Below are 20553 nucleotides of genomic sequence, written 5' to 3'. Positions count from 1 at the left end.
AAAAAATCATTTTTTGTCACATGCTATCTCTTAGTGATTATGTCCTTATGAAATATCCCCAAAATTTTTATCCGTTTATTCTCCAAAATCATGTCTTCTTCAGTTTCGCTTCTTGATTTTGGAAACTAGATATTGATTCAATTTTCAAATCTCTGATGGAAACATCGATCCTTCGATTTCGCTTCTTGATTTTGAAAACTAGATATTGATTCAAAATTTAAAATTCTCAAATCTCTAATGGAAACATTGATTCCCCTTTACCTTTTTCCCAAAATTGTATATTTGTATTTCTAGCCCAATTATTGTAGCCTCTTTGTATCGGCCCATATAGCTTTGTATCTTGTACGTTATGTATATATTTGTTTGATATTAATGAAAGTATTTCATGGGAAAATACTTAGAATAGCATGGTATCGGAGACCATTAACCCTAATCGGCCGATCCCAACACTTCCACTGTTGTTCTTTCTTCTCCCTGCTTTCTGATATTTCTCTACTCACTGGCCTCTCTCTTCTCCCTCCTGATCACAAGGACAGGCGAGATCCTCTCCTTCGACCCACAAAGCCTATGGAATCAAGAATATCAAAACCTATGTCCCAGTGATTCTCGACCTTACTGCTCACAATTATCAACCATGGAGTGACCTGTTCCGTGCCCACTACATTGCCTACGACGTCCTAGATCACATTGATGACACTTAAGACCCTCCAAAGACGCCCCCAACATATCCGGAATGGGGTAGACTCGATAACATGGTCAAGTTTTGGCTCTTTGGATCGATATCTCAGAACCTCACCACTTCAGCCTCTCCATAAACGCTAATGCATGTAAGATCTGGATTAACATTTACTCCATTTTCTATGAAAACAAGGAATCAACATCCCTACAAGTGGAAAAAAGCTCATAAATATAACAATGAGGGCCACATAATGCATGACTACTATGAGAAAGTCAATAGTTTAGTGATTTGATTGATGGCCATGGTGAACCGATCAGAGAAAGGAACCTTGTTACTCACGCTATCAATAGACTATTAAGAAGATATGAGGTTGTTGCACGTATCATCCGATTTACCAAACCATTCCCTTCTTTTTCTGACATGAGGTATATGTTAGATATGGAAGAAACCCGCATCAACAGTGCCACTGTCACCACTCCATCACATGACTCTCATCGCTCGTTGCCCTCCTTTCTTCATGTTGGAACCACCTCTTCCATTCGAGGAGGCAGTAGTGGTTCTTACCAGGCATCAATTGTTGAGGAGGAGGCCATCAACAACAGTGACGCAGAGGTGGAGGTAACCCTCAGCACGTCCCTTGTAACCCACTGTATGGGTGGGTCTATTTTCCGTCACCACAGGTCGGTACACAACAGGCCTGGTCTGTTTCATCTTTGGTCCAACAAACTCCTTGGGCTAGCACAAATTAATTACAACAACAACAACAGTCGGCCCAATGGGGCAGGCCTACCTTTGGTTTGCAAGGTATGTTGTGCAGCATGCCCTCATCTGTACAACAACCCAATTTTTTCTCAAATCAGGCCCATTTTCAGAGTTTTGGAACTGTTCAGCCCTTATGGACATTTCTCGGCAATGACCAACCTATTTCACTCCCATAAATGTTTAATACCATGTCTTTAAACAACCTCAGAAATGATGGTTGGATCATGGATACCGGAGCAACTGATCACGTTCACACCCACTCAGGTATTCTGAATTCCTTTAGTAATAATCATTACCCTAGTTCTATTTATGTCGGTAATGGACCTGTAATACCTGTCATGACCTCGGGACACTCAATCTTTCTTATTTCTAATATTTATCGCCCTCTTCACTTAAAAATGTCCTTATAACACCAAACATTATTAAAAATCTCATATCTATTCGGAAATTTACTACCCAAAATAATTGTTCTATTGATTTTGATCCTTATGGTTTTACCGTTCTTGATTATCAAACTCGTCGCCCTCTAATCTGTTGTGACAACTTCGGGCCTCTCTACCCAGTTTCAAACTCCACAAGTCATGTTTTCGTTTCCACATCTTCATCAACTTGGCATCAACGAATCGGCTATCCCGAAGACCTAGTCTAGAAGCATTTATCTTCTAGTAGTTCCATTTCTTGTCATTTACCTAATCATAATGTTACTTTCCATGCTTGTCAACTTGGCAAACACACTAGATTACCTTTTTATTTGTCCGATTCTAATGTTTCCACACCTTTTCAGATTATTCATTCTGACTTGTGGACATCTCCTATTTCTAGTAATGGTGGTTTAAAATATTATGTTATGTTTCTTGATCAATACACAGATTACCTGTGGGTATATCCGATACAACAAAAATCTGAGGTTTTTGCTAAATTCTTGCACCTTTCCAATCTTATATCTACTCAATTTTGGGTTCACATAAAAACAATCTATTATCTTACATGATATCAGAGCTCTAGGTTAAAAACCCTACTGCTGACAATAACCCGCAACCATCACCCTCCACCTCCGGTGACGTTCTCTAACAATCGTCGGAGGTGACTTCATTATGCTCCTTATTTTTTGTTTCTTATCTTCTCCGGCTAAATAATAAAATAGTTGGCCGAAACCAAAACAGATCCCTTTCATCGGCTTTTCTACTGCCTCATCTACTTCTATGTCCTCACCTTTCGCCTCATCCTCAGTTAGCCACTTCTTCAGATATTTTTTCCGGTTTAGCCGCTTCTGATGTTGCGGTTTCCTCTTTCCGATGGCACCTTCTCCACCGAGTAGTCTTTGATCTACATTTGTCTCTTTCTCTATCAACATTGCAGTCGCCGATCTCGCCGAAATTGGCTCCGTCCACCGCAGCTCGACCCTCTTTCTTCCTCGTTTCCTTTCTCCGGACTCCTCTGTCGTCGTTTGCATGATCGTAATCGCCATTGTCGTCATTGCTCCACTGTTCTTATATAAAGGAACCGCTACTGGCCAACACTTATTTCTCTGTCCTTCTCCGACGAGCAGTTATTGTTAGTTGTCATCGTTAGAGCTATGTCACCGTCACTGCCTCTTCTTCATTTATGTTATGTTATGTTCTTATTATTCCATTTTAATCATCTCCTCTCGATCAAACTGTGGGGGTATTGTAACATCCCAAAATCACATTAATTTTTTTCATTTAAAAATACAGTCCAAAACATCATTGTTTACAATTCAATGTTTCAAAAGTAGAAAATCATAAATCAGAGTATCCTAGAAAATCATATCAAATCAAATCAAGGAAGATGTGCCCGGTCATGCCCTCACAACGCCCCGATCATCTGGAGTACCTGAAACATAAACTAAAATTGTAAGCCCAACGCTTAGTTAGATTCACCAAGATACCACACACAACAACTATATAGACATATACAATACATATTGGGCCCACAAACTCCTGGTTGGATTGCCACAACACTGGGTCTACAACCTCTCGGTTGGATTACCCTGGCCCACAACCTCTCGGTTGGATTGCCCCAGTATGTCTGTCTACCGCACAAAGCAGTAACCTCAACCCAACGAACATATGTCGACATATATATACAGATAAACATCTAATATAATTAATCATACAAATCTAACCAGTCACTATAGCATATTAATATCCTTCAAACCAGGATACCTAATCTATCAGGTTGGCATTGGTGCCTTCGACCCCCAAGTATAGTGGGGAAGAACTCACCTCACGATCAGACGAGAACAGGAAAAATACACAACGTCGTGAACGACTCCAAAAACTAGCTCAACGATCATCTAACCAATACCAAGGACCTAATCTTAATTAACATCTCAAAATAACCAAAATACCCCTAGGTCAAAACTCCGGTCAGAGGTCAAAGTCAACTCAGTCAACTTAGTTGAGTACGTGGGGCGTACTTAGCTTGTACGTTGGGAGTACATGATCCTTGATCGGGATCAAGCCGCTGACCCTGTGTGCATGGCGTACTCAAAACTACGCACGGCGTACGCATTGAAGTCCTTTTTTCCATAATAAGAGCTTAATGCATTAAGCTCTTACGTTCCAATTATAGATCTAATGCCACATTACCACTGAGAGTCATAAAGTTACCAACTTTATGACTTTACATGTCCATTAAGTGATTAATACCAAAAATTCTAACTTCTTAATCCCTAAAGACATTCTAGATCATGCATGGGGAAGAAATAAGCATCAAGACTCATTTTTATGACTCAATACCCCTCAATGGGTCCGAAAGGACGACTTATTTGGTTAAGAGCATGCCATGCTCAAGATTCACCAAGGTTACGACCAAAAATGCCGTAAATGAAGGAATAACTAGATCTATAAGAAAATATGGTCAACCTAGGAGCTTTTTACCTCCTGAAGGTTGCTAGCAACGTGAGAATCTCATATCCAAACTTCTTCCAAGCTCCAAAGTCCCTCCACCACCTTCTTCCCCTTCAAGAATACCACCAAAACACACAAATGAGCTCAAGGTGCACTCTCTATGATTAGGGTTAGCTAGAGGGACGATTTTTAGGTGGAGGCTGATGAGGGTGAAGGTCATGGGGACATAAAGGGGATTATATGTGGTGCACCCCTCAAAATTAGGGTTTTGGTCTGAACAACATACACACCGCATACATGTTGGGTACACCCATGACCCAGCATACGCACGTGAACTCGCGTGTAATACTCTAAATTTTCAGGAAAAAATTTTCATTTTAAAAGTTTCACACAAAACATAATTTAACATTTCTCATGCCAAATTTGAAATTTTTCCAAACACAAAACATCAGAAATTGTAAGTCATATATCCCAGAATTCACATAAACACAAATCATCAAGCTGGTGTGTACAATCATGTCGGCGCCTTCCAGCGATCATGAGGTGTACCTAAAACACATTTTACACAAACATTATAAGCACGAAGCTTAGTGAGTTCCCCAAAATACCACATACACAAATAATAAGCCTATCATGGCTATTGCTCGATAACGACCCTCTGATCATGTGTCTCAGTGAATACCCTTCGGTCCCACGTCTCGGTATAGACCCTCTGATCGTAGCTCAACATATATACAAAATAATAATACAACATAAATCATAAAGATGGAATGCATAATAACACATAAAGCAGATAATACCCTCTGGTCAGTATAAAATTAAGACCCTCCGATCTCACATGCATTACCACACTGGTAAGTAAAGAGAGAAGACTCACCTCTCAAAGCAAGCAAGTAAATCTCGCACCCGAACTGTCGGTCTAGACTCCGCCTAACATATGGCACACATATCTGTAATTAATAATTAATATTAACAACCCTCAAAATGTTAGACCAAGTCTCTATACTAAATCTCAGGAGGGTAAAAGACCATTTTCCCTAAAAAAGTCCACATCTCGACTAAAACCCTAAAATTCAAAGCTAGTCAGCACCCAGCACGTACATTGGGCGTACATCCCTCTACACTGGGTGTACAACTAGCCATGCATGCATCGAGGTGGCTCAAAGCTACACGGTACGTAGCTGGGAGTACGCACAACTTACTCCCCATACTTCCTCTTTTCACTCATTTGGTCTTAACCTGTTAAGACAGTTGTTACCACTAAAGATCCGGGTTGAATAAGGTCCATTATTCCATAAAGTTGATGACTTTAAGCCTTAGCAAGGCTGGAAAAGTCTAAAACTCATAAACTCTAATCCTCTAATCACAAAGGTCCACATATCTCATGCATGGAGAGATCTTGACGACCAAGATCTCATTTTTATGAACCCAAACGTCTAAAAACACCTAGAAAGAAAGGAGCTATGTTCTGGAGTTCATCAAACTCATAAAGCTTCGAGCTTGATACCTCTAGATGATGCACCAATCACAGAATAACTCAGATCCAAGAGCTTGGACACCAAATCTCCTTCCTTCAAGGATCTTTCTTCATAAAAGAACTCCACAAGAACACTCAATAAGCCACAAATACTCACACAAGCTACAAAAATGGGTTTTAGGGTTTGAGGGGAGTTGGAGGCTGGAAATGTGGCCATCCTGTTCCTTAAATAGGGGCATATAGGTCATTAGGGTTTACACACTGAGCCTAGTATGCCCAGCGTACTAGGTGTCCCCACATTCATGTTACGCACATTAGTACGCTGAGCATACACATGCGTACGCCCCACGTACTCAATTGCCACCTTTTCTCAGTTAAGGACTAGTTTTAACAAATGCAATAAAAGTTGGGGTCATCAGTGCGTACCTTATCTCAGGATGTTACAATTCTCCCCCACTAGGATCAGACTTCACCCTCGAAGTCATCCTATGGAAACAGCTCTGGGTACTGCTCACGCATCTCGAACTCCGGCGCCTAAATCCACTATGAACCTTTACGATACTGCCACTTAACTTTAACCAGGTGCACCTCCTTGTTCCTCAAGGCCTTTACTTTCTTATCCAATATTGCTACCGACCACTAAATATAGTTCACGCGATCATCAACCTGAATGTCCTCTAAGGGAACCACTGTTGTCTTGTCGGCTACACACTTCCACAGTTGGGATACATGTAAAGTGTTATGAATCTGGCTCAAATCCTTGGGCAGCTCTAACCGATAAGCTACCTTGCCCACCCGATCAATCACTCTGAAAGGACCAATGAATCTAGGGCCCAACTTCCCCACTTCCTGAATCGGATCACCCCTTTCCATGGGGATACCTTCAGAGAACAAAGCCGACGACCTGGAACTCTAGCTCGAAACACCTTCGATCTGCGTAACTCTTTTGACGACTCTGTGTCATCAGCAACTTCTTTCTAACCTTTTGGATTTTCTCTGTCATCTTGAGCACTATCTCAGTGCTCCCCATCACTCTCTATCCGACCTCCCCCAACAAAAAGGATTCTGGCATCTTCTCCCGTATAAAAGCTCAAAGGGAGGCACCACAATGTTGGAGTGATGGTTGTTGTTGTATGAAAACTCATTCCGGGGTAGATAGGAATCCCAACTCCCACCAAAGTCCATAACACAAGCGCGCAGCATATCATCGAGCATCTGAATCGTTTGCTAACTTTGCTTTTCTGTCTTCGGATGGTATGCAGTGCTAAAATGTAGTCGGCTACCCAATGTAACGCCCGCAGATCCGGGCTAGTCAATTTAGAGGCAATAGGGGTCGAAAATGACTTTTCGACAAAATATTATTTAGAATAAATAATCTTAACCAAGTTGTAGAATATTTCACAAGGTTTCCGTACATATAAAGAACGCCGAAATCCGAGTTATAACGAAGAAGTTATGGCTCGTCGAAGTTTTACGGCAAAACCGGCACGACACCGGGAGACGTAAATAGTGAATTTAAGATAGAGAACTTTTTAGCCTTAGTGATCTAAACCAAAGTTGTAGTATACGTTAAACTGAGAACATCCATAAAAATAACGCCCAAATCTGACTTCGTATGAGGAAGTTAAGATTTTTCTAAGATTCGGCTTAGCAGTGCACGGCCCGAAACTCGAATTTTAGTTCGAGCGGTTTTTGGCTTACGTGACCTAAATGAGAGTTGAAGATCTCATTAATAGGAACTCAATGGTAAAAAGATAGACGAAAACAGAGTCCGTATGAAGGAGTTATGAATTCTTCGCGGTCATTTAGCAGTCTAATCTCCTCCTACTGTTAAATTTAAGATCGGTCGAGAATTAGCCGACGAAGTCTAAATGAAAGTTGTAGATCTTGATTTTACCTACGTGTGGATATAAAGAACGTCGAAAATAGAGCTCGTATGCGAGAGTTATGATTTTTCTAAGTCAGGAGGCTGATACGCGATATTGGGTGACGTGGCGCGATCACAGCCATTGCTTTCTCTCCAAGGAAAGCCATCAGATGATGACACGTGGCACCAAATCGGCGAGTAGGTCCTCCTGCTCGACGAGTCCATCAGAATTTCACACTATAAATAGATGTGTCGGGTTCCATTCATTCTCACACCTTTCCTTTTCCACTTTCTCTCTCTAAACTCTCTCTCTCTCTAGCCCCCCTTAAGCCCCCTAAGGCCTAGGTAAACCCCTAGCACCCGAAGGAATCCCCGAGGCTCCCGGAGTTTTGAGAAAATAGTCTTTCGGCTCGGGAACGCTGCTCTAGCGAAGTCCGGTTTTGCGAAAAATCCGTTGTAAGTAAGTTGTACCTATCCTATCTTTAGTATAGATTATGTTACAATATAGTAATGTTATTAGGACCTTATAAGGAGTATTTGGGCTATTATTATGGGTTATATAAGTATTGTTTAACGCTTATATAATAATAATAATAATAATAACTAGACTATTAAATTAGTCTCGTCAAATGTTAGACTAAACTCTAGTGGTAATGATACTAGGTTTCGTCAAGGGATAATTGTTTTAAGAGTAATGAAGTGTTGTCCGAGTACCGAGTCACCACCTTATCAAGTGAGTGCATGGTCCCTTTCATCTTACACATAGATATGAAGTATTTTATATAAATTGCGTGCTATGTGTGCATATTATCTAAATACTTGTTGTCTATGATGGATGAATGATTTTATACATGTTTTAATGATTTAAACTGTATATTTATATCTACTAATATGTTGGGATAAAACATGGGTAGATGAAATAGTTGGTGTGTGATGAAATAAAATAACGAGAGATAGGTGATGATAATTAGGTGAGGATAGATATGTGATGATGAATCGGTGATGTAGGATACTACAACCTTGTCCGACAATTTGGAGATGTAGTCATCTACCAAAGTATAGATGGTGAACACGGACTATTATAGACAACCCTGTGGAAACACCAGCAGGCTCATAACCTGTAGGTGATGAATTACGAGTTCAGGCGATGTTGTAACTACGTATTCAAGCGATGATACTCTAACCCCCTTACTATGAATTACGAGTTCAGGCGATGTTGTAACTACGTATTCATGCGATGATACTCTAACCTCCTTACTATAAATTACGAGTTCAGGCGATGTTGTAACTACATATTCATGCGATGATACCCTAACCCTTGGTGGGCACGTATTGAGGGAGTAATCCCTAAATCAATATCGTCTAGGCGATGTAGGCGATGATCCTTAGGGAAAGTCCTTAGGAACAAACATAAAAGGAGATGAGATGTAAGGAGATGAGAGGTAAAATATGATGTAGGAGACGATCCTTAGGGAGGGTACTTAGGAATAAAGAAGATAATGAGGATGGGTAATTGGGTTAATTGTTTAATGATTGAACATAATAATTATATTATTGTGGGTTGAAAACCCTATGTACTCACCAGGTTTCCCAACCTGACCCCCTCAGTTTATTTATATCACAAGTGTTGTTATGAAGTTACATTACACTGAGAGATTAAAGAGATGTAGATCACTAGTGTAAATAAATGTAAGTTATGTTTATGCTTATGTTTTTGTATTGACGATGACATCCCAAACGTTTTAAAATGAGTAAAATATGTTTCTTTGAAAATGTTTTGATAACGTATTTAACATGTTTTTCTGGGAACAAATTCTGCAACATTTTAATGAAAAGAAGTACTTTGATTTTTACAAAGCATAAACAAAATCGGTCTTTTCTGGTCGTGAAAATGGGGATGTCACACCCAACTCCTCATGAAATTTCTTACAGAATCTGGAAGTAAAGCGCACATGATGATTAGACATTGTAGATGTCAGCACTCCATGTCGAGCCACCACCTCTCGAACGTATACCTCAGCCAGTTTCTCCACGGAAGAGTTCTCACTTATAGCCAGGAAGTGAGCACTCTTTGTCAATCGGTCTACAATCACCCAGATCGTTTCCACACCCATCACAGTCCTCGACAATTTTTTAATAAAATCCATGGAGATCTATTTCCACTTCCATATGGGGACCTCCATAGGCTGCAACTTGCCATGAGGGCGCTGGTGCTCTGCCTTGACCTTACGACAGGTCAAACATCTCTCGACAACCCATGCCACGTCCCTCTTCATATAGGGCCACCAATAACCACGTTTCAAATCCAAATACATCTTTCTAGCCCCAGGATGGATGGAAAACCTCGAATTATGGGCCTCCTCCATCAAAATCTGTCGAGCCCCACCCGAATACGGCACCCACATCCGCCCACAGAAGGTCATAAGTCCCCTACTATCCGTCTCAAAATCCGAAATCTTCTCGACCACCCGCTCCCTCTTGCGGTTTTATGATCTCATGGCCACCGCCTAGGCCTCTTGGATGACATCTAGGACTGGAGTCATTATTGTCATCCTCATACATACATCTCGAATCGGGGAACTCACTTCTCTACGATCAGGGCATCAGCTACCACATTAGCCTTGCCTGGACGATATAGAATCTCACAATCGTAGTCTTTTACCACATCCAAGCACCTCCTTTGCCTAATATTCAGGTTGGGCTGATCCATAAGGTACCTCAAGCTCTTATGGTCCGTGTATATGGTACATCGAACACCATAGAGGTAATGACGCCAAAATTTGAGGGAAACGCTACCGCCCCCAACTCCAAATCATGGGTGGGATATCTCGTCCCGTGAGGCTTTAGTTGCCTCGACGCATATGCTATCACGTGCCCTCTCGGCATCAACACAGCACCCAATCCTGATATAGATGCATCACAGTAGACCACAAAGTCCTCCACCCCTTCCGAGAGGCTAGCACTAGAGCCGCACACATCCTCTGGCGAAGAGTCTCGAATGATGCATGTTGCTCAGGCCCCAAGTAAAAACGACATCCTTTCTAGTTAACTTTGTGAGGGGAACAACAATCTTGGAGAAATCCCTAATAAATCTCCGATAATAACCTTCCAGGCCAAGAAAACTTCTAATCTCAGATGGGGATCTCGGCACCTCCCACTGCATAACTGTCTCAATATTGGCTGGGTCAACCAGAATCCCATTCTGGTTAACGAGGTGCCCCAAGAACTGCACCACTCGTAACCAGAAATCGCACTTGGAGAATTTGGCATAAAGCCTGTCTATCCTCAATACCCCAAGAATCTCCCGAAGATGCTCCTGATGTTGTTCCCTAGACTTTGAATAAAGTAAAATATCTTCAATGAAAACGATCATTGACCGGTCCAACATGGGCCTACACACCCGATTCATGAGGTCCATGAACGCCGTCGGTGCGTTGGTGAGCCCGAAAGGCATCACCATGAACTCATAATGTCCATAACGAGTCTGAAAGTCCGTCTTCTGAACATCCTCCTCACGGACTCTCATATGATGGTATCCGGATCTCAAATTGATATTGGAAAACCAAGACGCCCCCTGCAACTGGTCGAATAGATCCTCGATCCTCGGAAACGGATAACGGTTCCTAACCGTCAACTTGTTCAACTCTCAATAATCAATGCACATCCGGTGAGAACCATCCTTCTTCTTGACAAAAAGAATCAGCGCTCCCCACGGCGAGCTACTCGGCCGAATGAATACCTTTCCCAACAATTCCTGAAGTTGTGAGGATAACTCCTGCATCTCGGGCTGCACAAGACGATATGGTGCCTTGGAAATAGGTGTCGTCCTTAGAACCAAATCGATCTGGAACTCCACCTACCTCTCAAGAGGCACGTGCGGTAATTCCTCGGGGAAAACATATGGAAAATCCCATACCACTGGAACATCAGAGACAGAAATCAACCCCTCCTTGGCAACCCGAGTATCCACCACATAAGCAAAGAAGCCTATACATCCATGCTGCAGACTCTGTCTCGCCCTGACGGCAGATCGGAAAGTTAATCCTGATCTAGTACCCTCGCCATAAATAGTAAGTACTCCCCCACTAAGGTCTCGAATCGTCACCATCTGACGCTCGCAATCAATCAAATCCCCAAATCGGCTTAACTAATCCATGCCCACTATAATGCAGACATCCCCCATCTTTATCATCACCAGATTGATCGGAAACTCGGCACCAAAAATCTCCAAAACACAATCCCGGAATACATCAGTAGCAAAAACCGCATGCTCGTCGTCTATAGAAACCCTCAATGGTCGACTCAAGGCTTCGCGCTTGATGCTAAAACAACGACTAGAGGATAAAGACACAAAGGATTGACTCCACCCAAGTCAAATAACACTAAAGCAGACACATAATTCACAAGGAAGGTACTTAGAATGAAACAAAACATAAGCATAAATAATTCAGTTAGAAATTAAATAAAAGATACATACCAGCAACAACATCAAGTGCTGCCTGGACCTTCTCCGCTGTCAGCCGAAGAGCTCTCCCACGACCCTAGGAGCCTTGGCCTTCCACAGCCGACCATCAGCGATACACAAGGTAGCCGGAGCAGGGGCCTTGGATGAACCTTGAGTGATCTGAGGACACTCAGCCTTCCGGTGGCCAGTCTGGATGCAATGAAAGCAAACCGAAAATCCCATGGGGAAATCCTTTGCCATGTGCTCCTCCTTGCCATATTTGAAACAAATCCCCGGTCGGCAATATCCTTCATGACTCTTACCGCACTTTCCACAAGTGTGGCCCTTCTGGCCTCCAGCCCTAGAATCAGTGAGCTTGGGCCACTTAGCCACAGGTTGCGACTGTACTAACCTCATGTCTCTCTCCTTAGGCTCCCTCTCCTCTCTCGTCTGGGTCTCCAGCTCTATCTCCCTCCTCCTGCATTGGTCTGCAGCTCAACCAATGTCCGATACGATGAGTTTTCAACGAACTCCCGAATATCCCTCATCAGAATGCTTAAGTACCGACTCACATGTGCCTGCTTCATAGACATGTGCTTAGGGCAAAATTATGCCCTCTCATAAAACATCCTTGTAATCTCCGTCACCGTCTTTGTGTTCTGCTTGAGTGACAGAAACTCTTGGGCTAACCGCTCTCTCTCCACCTGAGGAACATACTCATCTCGAAATAGCTGGGTGAACCTCTCCCAAGTCACTGCAGCATGCTCTGCAGGAGAAAAATCTGTCGTCACAAACTTCCACCAGTCCTTCGCTCCCAAGCGAAGTTGGTTCAGCACAAATCGAACCTTCAGGTTCTCAGGGCATAAACAAGTATAAAAGCACACCTCAACATCAGAGATCCATCTCATCGCAGCAATAGGATCCTGAGTCCTAACAAACTCTGCGGGATTCGTGTTGCTGAACTCCCGGTACATCAACGAATCACCCCCGAGGTCTCGCAGCTGCAAGGGTTGCGGTGGCTACGGCAGTGGCAACCTCGGTGATGGCAGTATAACGCTCATCAAAAGTCCCAATAAACGTGGTCTTAATAGACTCGGACATCTCTGGAATGGCATCCCAGATAGTTGTTACCACCTCAGTAGCAATGATCCTACGGATCTCATCATCACTGGTACTTACCCTCTTGGGGTTGTTGGAGCCTGAACCTCAGGTAACCACCATACTCTCTGAAACATAAACACAAAAATAATCCGAGAATGATTAAGACGTACACACATGTACACATACCTGCATACTCCTTAGTATCCTAAGATTCCCATTCCAGTCGCGTACGGATCCAGTGCTTTCAGTAGTACAGGCCCAATACTACCTTCCACACCAACCCGTATTTGTCCCAAGTCATCCTCTTAAGACCCTAATTTACAAGTACTCCTTCTCCATATACATTTAACAAATTTCTTAGCAACTTCTCAAACTGAACATCTAGGCACTCATAACATTTTTACTCTGATCTGCCTTGCACAAACATTGTAAACACGAAGCTTAGTGAGTTCCCCAAAATAGCACATACACAAATAATAAACCTTTCATGGCTATATCTTGATAAGGACCCTCTGGTCATGTGTCTCAGTGAAGACCCTCCGGTCCCACATCTCGGTATAGACCATCCGGTCGTAGCTCAACATATATACAGAATAATGATACAACATAAGTTACGAAGACAGAATGCATAATAACACACAAAGAAAATAAGACCCTCTTGTCAGTCTAAGATTAAGACCCTTCGGTCTCGCATGCATTACCACACCGGTAAGTATAGAGAGAAGACTCTCCTCTCAAAGCAAGCAAGTAAATCCCGCACTCGACTTGTCGGTCTAGACTCCGCCTAACATATGACACACATATCTCTAATTAATAATTAATATTAACAACCCTCAAAATGTTAGACCAAGTCTCTCTACTAAATCTCAGGAGGGTAAAAGACCATTTTGCCCTAAAAAAATCCACATCTTGGCCAAAACCCTAAAAGTCAAAGAAAGTCAACACCTAACGGGTACGCTGGGCGTACATCCCTATACGTTGGGTGTACAACTATCCATGTATGCATCAGGGTGGCTCAGCGCTACGCGTCGCATAGCTGCAAGTACGCACGTCGTACTCCCCATACTTCCTCTTTTCACTCATTTGGTCTTAATTTGTTAAGACAATTGCTACCACTACTGATCTGGGTTGAATAAGGTCCATTACTCAATAAAGTTGGTGACTTTAAGCCTTAGCAAGGCCGGACAAGTCTAAAACTCATAAACTCTAATCCTCTAATCACAAAAGGTCCACATATCTCATGCAGGGAAAGATCTTGACGACCAAGATCTCATTTCTATGAACCCAAATGTCTAAAAAAACCTAGAAGGACAAGAGTTATGTTTTGGAGTTCATCAAACTCATAAAGATTCAAGCTTGGGACATAAAACCCTATAAATGGACCAAAACATGAACTATTCAAAACAATGAGAAAGCTTCGAGCTTGATACCTCTGGATGATGCACCAACCTTTGAATAACTCAGATCCAAGAGCTTGGACACCAAATCTCCTTCCTTCTAGGCTCCTTCTTCACAAAAGAACTCTACAAGAACACTCAATAAGCCACAAATAGTCACACAAGCTATGGAAACTGGTCTTAGGGTTTGAGGGGAGTTGGAGGCTGGAAATGGTGGCTGGAAATGAGGTCATCATGTTCCTTAAATAGGGGCACACAAGTCATTAGGGTATACACTCTGAGCCTAGTACGCCCAGCGTACCCTCTGGTACGCCTATCATACTAGGTGGCCCCGCGTTCATGCTACGCACATAAGTACGTTGAGCGTACACATATGTATGCCCCGCATACTCAATTGCCACCTTTTCTCAATTAAGGACTAGTTTTGACAAATGCAAAAAAAGTTAGGGTCGTTGATGCATACCTTATCTCAGGATGTTAGAATTCTCCCCCACTAGGATCAGACTTCCCCCTCGAAGTCATCCTCTGGAAACAGCTCTGGGTACTGCTTGTGCATCTCGGACTCTGGCTCCCAAGTCCACTCCAAACCTTTACGATGTTGCCACTGAACTTTAACCAGGTGCACCTCCTTTTTCCTTAAGGCCTTTGCTTTCTTATCCAATATTGCTACCGGCCTCTCAATATAGTTCAGGAGATCATCAAACTGAATGTCCTCTAAGGGAACCACTGTTTTCTCATCGGCTATACACTTCCTCAGCTGGGATACATGGAAAGTGTTATGAATAGGCTCAACTCCTCGGGCAACTCTAACCGATAAGCTACCTTGCCCACCCGAGCAGTCACCCTGAAAGGACCAAGGAATCTAGCTTCCTAAATCGGATCACCCCTTTCCATGGGGATACCTTCAGGAGAACAAAGTCGCCGACCTGGAACTCTAGCTCGGAAGGCCTTCGATCTGCGTAACTCTTTTGATGACTCTGGACCATCAGCAACCTCTATCTAACCTGTTGGATTTGCTCTGTCGTCTTGAGAACTATCTCGGTGCTCCCCATCACTCTTTTTCCGACCTCCCCCCAACAGATAGGAGTCTGGCATCTCCTCCCGTATAAAAGCTCAAAGGGAGGTATCCCAATGTTGGAGTGATGATTGTTGTTGTTTGAAAACTCAGCCAGGCGTATGAATCGTTCGCTCACTTTTCCCGTCTGTCTGTAGATGGTATGTGATGTTAAAATGTAGTCGGGTACCCAAATCCTTAGTAGCTTGGTGATAAAATCTATGGTGATGTGTTCCCACTTGCACATGGGAACCTCCGAATGCTGCAACTTGTCGTGTGGCCTCTGATGCTCGACATGGACCATCCTACTTGTTAAGCACCTCTCAACGTACCAAGCTATCTCCCTCTTCATACATGGCCACCAGTAATTCAATCTCAAATCCCAATACATCTTGGTAGCTCCCGAGTGTTTCGAAAAGCTAGACATATGTGCCTCCTCCAAAACTGTGTGTCTGACGCCCCCAGAATCCGGAACCCAAACCTGACCACACCGGGTCAACAATCCCCGACTATCGATGACAAATATGTCGATATCGCCCCTGATCCTCTCATGTTTCCAGTTCTCCTTCTTGACTCCTTCTTCCTATGCCCCTCTAATCAAATCCAAAAGTGGGGAATTAATGGATATCCTCATACACATACCCCTAGCCGAAGTTCCTGTCAACTTGCTGCTAAAAGCATCCACGACCACATTCTATTTACCCGGATGGTAAAGGATCTCGCAGTCATAATCCTTGACCACGTCAATCCATCTGCGTTGCCCCATGTTTAGGTTCAACACGTCCATGAGATACCTCAAACTCTTGTGATCCGTGTAGACGGTACACCGGACCCTATAGAGATAATGCCTTAAAATCTTGTGGGAAAACACTACTGCCCCCAACTCCAGATCATGAGTAGGATATCATACCTTATGCGGATTCAGCTGCCGAGAATCATACGCAATCACTCGCCCCCTCGCCATAAGAACTGCCCCCAAACCTGTGATGGATGCATCATAATATACAATGAAATCCTTGAAACCCTCGAAAGGGTCAACATTGGGGCCTCACATAACCTCTATCGCAATGTCTCAAACGTCATCTATTGCTCAGCCCCTCAACAGAAATCCACGCACTTCCTCTTCAGACGAGTGAGTGGTACAACAATCTTCGAGAAGTCTTGAATGAACCTCCGATAATATCCTGCTAAGCCCAGAAAACTCTTGATATCTGAAGGAGTCTTCAGGACCTCCCACTACATAACCGCCTCAATCTTAAGCGGATCGACCAAAATTTCATCCTAATTAACGAGGTATCCCAAGAACTGTACCTCCCGTAACCAGAACTCACACTTTGAAAACTTGGCGTACAATCTCTCCATCATCAATACACCAAGAAGCTCTTAAAGGTGCTCCTCATGTTGCTCCCTTGTATTGGAGTAGACCAGGGTGTCATTGATGAATACAGTAATTGATTGATCGAGCATCGATCTGCATACCCGATTCATCAAATCCATAAACTATGTCGGTGTGTTAGTGAGCCCAAACGACATCACCACGAACACGTAATGACCATAATGAGTTTGGAACGTTGTCTTCTCCACATCCTCCTCTCTAACCCTCCTCTGATGATACCCAGACCTGAGATCAATCTTGGAGAACCAAGATGCACCCTGTAACTGATCAAATAGATCGTCAAACTGTGAGAGTGGATAGCGGTTCTTCACCGTTAACTTGTTCATCTCCCGGTAATCAATGCACATGTAATGGGACCCGTCCTTCTTCTTCAGGAATAAAATCGGTGCGCCCCAAGGCGAATTGCTCGGCCTAATAAATTGTTTTCCCAACAGCTCCTGGAGCTGAGAGGACAACTCCTACATCTCGGGTGGTGCTAGGCGATACGACGCCTTAGCGATCAGGGCAACACCAGGAACCAGATCAATCTTGAACTCAACCTGCCTTGCATGAGGCACTTTGGGTAAATCCTCCGGAATCATGTCGGGAAACTCCCTGACTATAGGAACATCCGACACAGTAACCTTGTTGTCCTCCCTAGTGTCAACCACATATGCAAGATAACCCAAACAACCATGCCTTAGCGATCGGAGCAGCACTAGGAACCAGATAAATCCTGAACTCAACCTGCCTCGCAGGAGGCATTCTTGGTAGATCCTCCGGAATCACGTCGAAAAACTCCCTGGATATAGGCACGTCCAAAACAGTAACCATGATCTCCTCCCTAGTGTCAACCATATATTCAAGATAACCCAAACAACCATGTTGTAAATACTAACGAGCCCTAGCCGCAGAAAACAGAAAGTCGACCCAACTCTGGTACCCTCTCCATAAATAACCAATTCTCTCCCACTTAAGGTTCGAACTATCACCCTCTGACCCTCACAATCAATGACGGCGCCAAACCTGCTTAACAAATCCATCTCGATAATCATGCAAACATCCCTCATATGGATGTGGATCAAGTTGATCGGGTATGACACCCTGAAAATCTCCAAGGTGAAATCCATGATGCTACTCACAGAAATCCCATGTTCATTGGTGATAGAAACTCGCAACAGACAATCTAACTCTCTGAGAACCTTATCAAAGCTCCTACTAAAGGACTGATATACAAATGACTGACTCACACCCGAGTCAAAACCACAAGAGCAGGCAAAGAATCCACTTAGAATGTACCTATCATAATAATAAGCATAAGCATAAATAACATAAATTGATAGAATAATAAATGGAAACATACCAGTAATGACGTCTAGCGCTGCCCTGGCAACCTCTGTTGTAAGTTGAAATGTGCGACCTAGAGCCCTCGGGGGATCTGCCCCACCCTGACGTCCGTCAGTTATCCTCAAAGTAGCAGGGGTAGGTGTCTGGACCGGTTTGGCAGCGGGTTGTGGGCATTGGGCCTTCACATGGACCACCTGATCATAATTGTAACAAATCATGGTACTTTACTGCGAAGCCTAGTGGCGACATTCCATCGTGTAATGCCCCTCTTTGCCATAATTACAGCAAGCCGACGACGATCGGCACATCCCCTCATGAACTCTCCTGCACCTACCTCAAGTGCAGCCCCTCTATCCTCCTGATCTCGAATCAGTTGGTTTGAATTACTTAGCTGAAGGTTGTGACTGAACAGGAGTCAGCCACTGCTCCCTAACCTGAGTCTGAATCTTTATCTCCCATCGTCGCACGACCTTTAGAATCTCCAGAAGAGTACCATAACGATTAGTGGATACAATCTGGCGAATATCTGTCTTGAGCATGCTTCAGTACTGGGTCATCTGAGCTTGCTCTATGGTTACATACTCAGGACAGAACAATGCTCTCTCTGTAAACATCTTAGTACAATCACCGTCTCAGTCGTCTGCTTTAGAAAACTTCTTCCAAGTCATTGTTTTCCTCTGTTCTGGAGTGTAGGAGAATGTGACCAACTTCCACTAATCTTTCACGCCACGACGGAGAAGGTTCAAGGCACACTTGACCTTCCAGTCCTCCAGGTGCGAGCAGGTGAAGAAACATCCATACACATCAGAAATCCACCTCATGGATACAATCGGGTCCTTAGCCCTATCAAACTCTGGGGGCTTCGTGTTGAAGAAGTCCCGATACTGAAACGAGCCCCTCACCTAAGCACCAGTATCAGCCACAGCCACAGTGGTTGTCGTAACAACAGCCTCAGACACCGCGATGTACCATTCACCAAACAACTTGATCATGGCGGTCTTGATAGACTCAAAAAACTTTGGGGTGGCACCCCAGACAACACTAGCCACCTTAACAACAATCAGCTCCAGCAGCTAATCGTCCGTCAAACCCGACCTATCCAAGCCGCCAACTCTTGAACCAGATCCAGATCCTCTCGTAAGCACCATATTAAAAATAAACCAAAAGATACCAGAATCCCACAATTCAAATCATCTCAATGCATTACGAATGGCTAAACCCTTGGGCTTGTGACTTTCTTGCTACGCGTACGGGTCATGTGCTTTCAGTTATACGGAACCAATACCACTTTCCACACCTACCCATATTTGTCTCAAGAATCATCACAGACAACCCAAAACAGACCCAAACCCGCATACACATAGACCCTATACTCAATCTCCTAAGATTGGCTACCAATCCTCATTCGACCCACCAAATTACACACTCATGAAACTTCCACCAACCCTACAGCCGCTAGTGCGTGCAAATCATACATAACTCTAGACCCCATAGATAGTCGAATACATGATTCTACCCTAATCCCACAACCAAACAAGGAACGGGGAATAAGGCTAAATCAAACATTCTCAGGCTATAAGATCTTAGTTATGTACAATTATGATGTATACACTAAACAACTACAGTAATGATGTCAATTTCATAAGGCAAACAAGAAGCATCCCTAGGCTACAAGGCATCAATATCAGACAATATTTGTAGCCTAATCTAGCATGCATTTCTAACACAATAAAATAATCATACAATAGTATAGGTAACTTAGGTACACTTCTTGCTCTGACTGATCGTTCACACCTCTTCCTTCCTTGGTTAATTTTGGAAACCAATTTATAAAAACATTTTGAAAACTTTTGCAAATCCTTATTTTGAGTATGGACTCACACGAATGTTTGTCCAATTTGCTCAAACCAGGGCTCTGATACCAACTTGTAACATCTGAAAATCACAGTAAAAAAATCATTTAAAAATACAACCCAAAACATCATTCTTTACAATTCATTGTTTCAAAAGTAGAAAATCATAAATTACAGTATCCTAGAAAATCATATCAAATCAAATAAAGGAATATGTCCCCAATCACGCCCTCACAGAGCCCCGATCATCTGGAGTACATGAAACATAAACTAAAACCGTAAGCCTAATGCTTAGTGAGATTCCCCGAGATACCACATACAACA

This window comes from Lactuca serriola, chromosome 2 (assembly GCF_051521515.1).
Source record: "Lactuca serriola cultivar US96UC23 chromosome 2, Lser_US96UC23_V15, whole genome shotgun sequence".
NCBI lineage: Eukaryota > Viridiplantae > Streptophyta > Magnoliopsida > Asterales > Asteraceae > Lactuca > Lactuca serriola.
This window is presented reverse-complemented; position numbering follows the sequence as displayed.